The sequence below is a fragment of the Schistocerca serialis genome, chromosome 12 (genome assembly GCF_023864345.2).
Source record: "Schistocerca serialis cubense isolate TAMUIC-IGC-003099 chromosome 12, iqSchSeri2.2, whole genome shotgun sequence".
Lineage (NCBI taxonomy): Eukaryota > Metazoa > Arthropoda > Insecta > Orthoptera > Acrididae > Schistocerca > Schistocerca serialis.
The window spans coordinates 107,240,026-107,246,277 of NC_064649.1; the positions used below are offsets into that span (position 1 = coordinate 107,240,026).

The 6,252-nt window shown below is 41.0% G+C and overlaps 1 non-coding gene across 1 annotated transcript; it reads right to left on the minus strand.

Annotated features, from left to right (window-relative positions):
* Window positions 1-5,295: 5,295 nt before the first annotated feature.
* On the minus strand, window positions 5,296-5,368 carry Trnav-cac (transfer RNA valine (anticodon CAC)). The gene has a single exon. It is a non-coding gene; the product is annotated as a tRNA-Val (tRNA).
* Between the last annotated feature and the right edge of the window lie 884 nt (window positions 5,369-6,252).

The following is a 6,252-nucleotide window of genomic DNA, read 5'->3' on the forward strand; positions in this document are numbered from 1 at the left end:
CCGTTTGAATGTTTGTAAAATCATTTCATTCAGAATATAATTAACTTTTGCCAGCAATATTGCATTTACAATTATAATCCATCCCAAAAACCATCAACGTAAAACTTTGCAAAATTTTATTGTTGTCAAGAAAAACTTTAACTATGAATTACGTAACTTCAGTCAAATTAATTAAAGAATAACGTCAGCTTTGCTATTAAAGAATAACGCCAGCTTTGGTAATAAATACAGCCACTTATTATGAAAGCCCACCAGCAGCTAATAGAGTATAGTGAAACAGAGTAAGTATATTCATGTCGCAGTTCGATGTAGCAGTCAGATGGCGATCCAGTAACAGTAAAAAAGGTAAGGAACAGTTTTGGGTTATTGCAGGTAACGACTTAGGGCCACGACGACGACACATTCTATGTTTTCTTCGAAATAATCAGAAAATCACTTTTAATAAGCAGCAATTAAATTTGTATGCGAAGATTGAGAAAAAGAATAAATTTCAAAGGGAAGATTTCATTTGTTATTATTAAGCAAGAGATAGAAATCCTAAGGAAAGGTTTCATAATTTATTGTAAAATGGAAGGTTATCATTAACAAAAGAGATATAGAGGAGACGGTTATTGCGTAATAACAAAAGAGGTATACAGGAGACGGGAAGGTTTCAACAGTGCTGGCAAAGCAGAGTTAACACAGCCTTCCAAAATGCCTTCACCAAAGAAGACGAAGTAAATGTTCCAGAATTCGAATCAAGAACAGCTGCCAGCATGAGTAACGTAGAAGTAGATATCCTCGGAGTAGTGAAGCAACTTAAATTACTTAATAAAAGCAAGTCTTGCGATCCAGACTGCAAACCACTTAGGTTCCTTTCAGAGCATACTGATGCAATATCTCCATACTCAACAATCATATACAACCGTTCGCTCGACGAAAGATCCGTACCCAAAGACTGCAAACTTGGACAGGTCACACAAATATTCAAGAAAGGTAGTAGGAGTAATCCACTAAATTACAGGCCCATATCATTAACGTCGACACGCAGCAGGATCTTGGAACATATTGATGTGTCAGCACAGTATGGAATTCAACTTTTACACAATGACACAAGCTCAGCACTGTCGGCTGTGGGGTGGTAGGACTGGACCAAGCAATCATGAAAAATGGTTCAAATGGTTCTGAGCACTATGGGACAACTCCTGAGGTCATCGGTCCCCTAGAACTTAGAACTACTTAAACCTAACTAACATAAGGACATCACACACACCCATGCCCGAGGCACGATGCAAACCTGCGACCGTAGAAGTCGCGGGGTTCCAGACTGTAGCGCCTAGAACCGCTCGGCCACCTCGGCCGGCAGGCCGGCAATCATCATCGACAGTCGCACTGAATATTTATTTCGCACATTTAAACAAGACAAATAACAAATCAACCATCAACACACTTTTAAAATTACCATTCGGGTGAGAGCAAGTTACTTCAAAATTTAAAAATTCATAAACCACGGCACTTATGGCCTATTACATGTTTAGTGAAATGAGTTAAAATTATTTACTCAAACCTATGATCAACCTGAAGAGCAATTTATTAAAATTTAACGAGGAAATGTAGCAGACAACAACAAATCAGATACCATGGCACACAACCACGTTACGTAAATGGCAGTCACTCTACAACGTAGGATATAAAATATAAAATCTCATGTGATCGAGCAACCTCGTGGGATTCAACAAACTACGCCCAGAAGCGGACTCCCGCTCACTCAGCTGTTTCCAAAACAGGCTCGGCATGGACCCCCAAACGGGAGCAGCAACGGTCACGAATAGGCACTAAAAAACTCATAAATAGTGGGTATCTACAACAGACAGACATCTGCCTTAAGTACACTACTGGCCATTATAATTGGTATACCAGTTGACGTGCTACAGACGCGAAATTTAACCGACAGGAAGAAGATGCTGTCATATGCAAATGATTAGCTTTTCAGAGCATTCACACAAGGTTGGCGCCGGTGGCGACACCTACAACGCGCTGACATGAGGAAAGTTTCCAACCAATTTCTCATACACAAACAGCAGTTGACCGGCGTTACCTGGTGAAACGTTGTTGTGATGCCTCGTGCAAGGAGGAGAAATGCGTACCATCGCGTTCCCGACATTTGATATAGGTCGGATTGTAGCCTATCGCGATTGCGGTTTATCGTATCGTGACATTGCTGCTCGCGTTGGTCGAGATCCAGTGACTGTTAGCAGAATATGGAATCGGTGGGTTCAGGAGAGTAATACGGAAAGCCGTGCTGGATCCCAATGGCCTCGTGTAATTTAGCGCCAATGGTGTGTTGGAGCGAAATGCGGTTGGCATCCCTGCACACGCCTGTCTAACTACCGGAAGTTTCGTTGTTGTATGTCTGTTAGACATTGATTAGTGCTGTATTGAGTAGAGCGTTGTATCGCACGGTTCGTGAATTTTGAGAGGGCAGAGTGAGAGGAGAAACGCGTCTGCTTTGCATTACTCGAGTAAACCTTTACAGAGATACTCCAAGTGATGCGGGAAGCCTACGGTGATGAGTGCTTATACCGCACTCGGTGTTGCGAATGGTTAATATGGCTTAGGCCGGTATTACACTATCAAATTTCTTTGTCCAATATCTTTGTCAAAGATATTTGATAGTGTAATAGGGACTTTGTCAAATGTCGTCCAACATTTGATCAAATCTAGGGCCTCGCTGTATATTTGATCAAAGAAACCGCTTGTCTTCTGTTCACTGCAATGTGACATGTTACCACATGGAGCGCTAGCATCGCTGCAGCGTTCTGTCGTCTGTAGTATTTTTACAACCATTGCCGGTAAATACAATTGGTGTGTGCCGACAACTACAAAATTAATAGAGATGTCTGAAGCTGATGAGGCGCTTTACAACGTGAGGCAACCTGAATACAAAAATAGATTAAGAAGATTGGAGACCTGACCTAACCTAACCTAACCTAACCTAACATACCCCTCTCCTGTAGCAAGGAATCGGAGTGTTACAGTGAGCCTGTCTTCTGAAGATGTAGCAGTTCTTAAGTGAATATTGTGCTTTGTGATATGACGATACACTTCATTGAGCACATACAGAAATGTATGCTCATCCATTCTTAAGTAATTGATGTACGACTTGACGTCTTCCAGTGTAAGCTCACGTAACAAGTTTTGTTGAATGCTTTTATCGTGTCGTCGTAAAACCCACGGCTTCACCCAGATTAGATTAGTTTTTCGTTCCATAGATCCGTGCTGAGGAGATCCTCGTGGATGTGGACCATGTCGATTTTTTTTAAGCTGAAATAACAATACTAATAGTATGAATAAATACAATACATCATTTGTTTCTATTAAAAATTTCGCCAATGCAGTAGAAGGAGTTGGCCAGTAGTAAGTCTTTCAGGCTCCTTATAAACTGATTTTTATTTCTAACTACATTTTTTATGTTTCCTGTCAAATTATTGAAGATGAGTGTTCCTGAGTAGTGGACCCCTTTTTGAACTAAAGTAAGTGCTTTTAAGTCCTTGTGCAGATCGTTTTTGTTCCTGGTCTTGTATATATGAACTGAGTTGTTTGTTGGAAAATGAGATATATTATTTACGACAAATTTCAGAAAGAAGTAAATATACTGAGAGGCAGTAGTTAGTATATCCAGTTCTTTGAAGAGGTTTCTGTAGGACGTCCGTCAATTTACTCCACAAATAATACGTATTACACGCTTTTGGACTCTGAAAACTTTTGTTTGACTTCAAGATTTACCCCAAAATATTATCCCATAGACATTATGGAATGAAAGTAGGCAAAGTATGCAAGCTTTTGCATTTTTATGTTGCCTATGTCTGCTAACACTCGAATTGGAAATACAGATTTGTGAAGGCCTTTCTGCAGTTCTGTGGTGTGCTCCTCCCACTTCCGCGGTTAATAACAAGTTGTTGTCAGCCATCTTGAACTTTGACGAAAAATTTGATGACAGTGTAATACCCCTTCTAGCGCTACGTCAAAGATCTTTGTCAAATATATTGGACGGAATATTGGATCACATCTTTGATCAAATCTTTGACAAAGAAATTTGATAGTGTAATACCGGCCTTAACAATGGCCGAATGGAAGTTAAAGATGACTCTCGTTCAGGACGCCCTTCGACGTCTACCGACGACGCTCATACCAGAAACGTCAACTAAATTGTGCTTGTCAGTCGAACACTGACCGTCCGAGACACTGCAGAACAACAATGTAACATGCACTTGGATCGTGCCATGAAACAGCGTCTTAGAATACGTTGTATCGCCGCGAAGTTCGTCCCACGGCTAACGAGTCAAGGCACCCGCGCAAACGAGACCGAGATGTTTCTTAAGAGAATCATAACTAGCGATGAGACGTGAGTCATGATTTTAGGACCAATCTTAAATCTTCAGAATAGGTCGGGAATGGTTCTCCAAGACTAAAAAAAGCTCGACAGGTCAGGTCAAATGTCAAAACCATGCTGATAGTTTTCTTTGACTTTGGAAGATTAGTTCATTATGAATTCGTGCCACAACGACAGTTAATCGATGGTACTATAGGGACGTGTTGCGACGCCTGCTAGAAAATGTGAGAAGGAAACGGCTTCAAGTGTGGCGAGACAGTTCATGGATCTTTCATCACGACAACGCACCCGCACATTCATCCCTGTTGGCGCGTGGCTACCCGTGCGGACTCGCGTGGCTACCCGTGCGGACTTCCTTTTATTTCCAAAGTTGAGAGCACCGTTGAAAGGACGATGACCTGCAACGATAGACGAGATAGAAGAAAACTCACGGATGGCGCTTCGCACGATCCACCATGAGGCTTACCAAGACTGCTTACAGAAGGGGTAACGGCGTTGGCAGCGGCGTATCAATTGTAGGGGAGAGTTTTTCGAAGGAGACCCTGCACAATAAGTAGAAGATAAGGGAAGAAAAATTTTGTGGACGGAATTTTCTGAACAGACCTCGTACAGACTTCTACGCTCTGTAGCGTCACTGAATGCGTTTCTGCACTCGGATTCCGATTCTAATTTTGTTCGCTCAAAACACCTTATATATCCCTCGAAGTCTGTATGTGTCATTTTGAAACATACTGTACATGCATCTTCTTAGTTGTTTCACATTACTATGCAAGAAAGGAAATTGCTTGCACATGTGTAAATGTTGTTACGTTTTACGCCATAAATGAATAACTTTAGTTGCTTATTTTATTTGTTCCTTTCCGATGATCGTAGGTACTTATCGGTGGAATCCTTACTAACTACAAATAAAAAAATAAAAATTATGTTTCCGCCCGGGATCGAACCGGGGACCTTGCGCGTGTGAGGCGCACGTGATAACCACTACACTACGGAAACAGCCAAGACAAATCGGCTTTTATTTGCAACAGTTTCAGTTATTAAATTTGTCCTAACGTTTAAGTCTGTTGCTGTTTCTTCGGTTTATCGTTAGACATGTGGCGGAACTTGAGGTACATTGCTCAGAACATAGAGAAATTTTTGTGAAACCCTAAATTTCATCTAATCCAACTATTTGGAACAAAATCTCCGAAAGCACAATAGGGCAGCTAAAACAAGTGGGAATATTTATTCACGTAGATACAGAGACAGTTGTGTCACATCTCAAAGATGAACTAAGAATAGTTTTTCTTGATTGTGTTCCCGAGCTTTTTATAAATCTTAGCAATATCGTAATGTAACACATGAATTTGCCGCATAATTTATTTTTAATTGTACTACCTTGTACATCAGCAATATTACCTGGCCATACAGAAATACTGCCGTGCACTGAAGTCACATTGTAGCAATGTTGACAGAAAACTGTTCCAGACACACACTGCCGCAAAACATGTTCCTAGGAACCGGACCTAAAGACCTTGGAGTGGGCGCGTGGGGTACACCCGTCACCTAGCGGTTTTACATTGTGATTATTTCCGTTAAGTTTAAAGTTGCAGCGTTCCCGCGCTCAGTACCTTTCAAAAGGGTGCACTGTCGAAGATCCGATTACAGCTAACGCCAGTTGGACCGCTAAACAGAGAACAGCAGGACGTAGAAGTCAGTTGAGGCACAACTGACCACCATGCGCCTACCTGCGTAACAATTTCTTGAGGTAGGTGTTTTCTTCTTTTTTTTTTTTTTTTGACATTTTTTATACAAATTTCGTTGTAAGCACAGTATTTAAAAATTTTATTAATCTAAATAAAATAGCTATGGTAACTGAAGTAATTACTTATGCAGTCTTC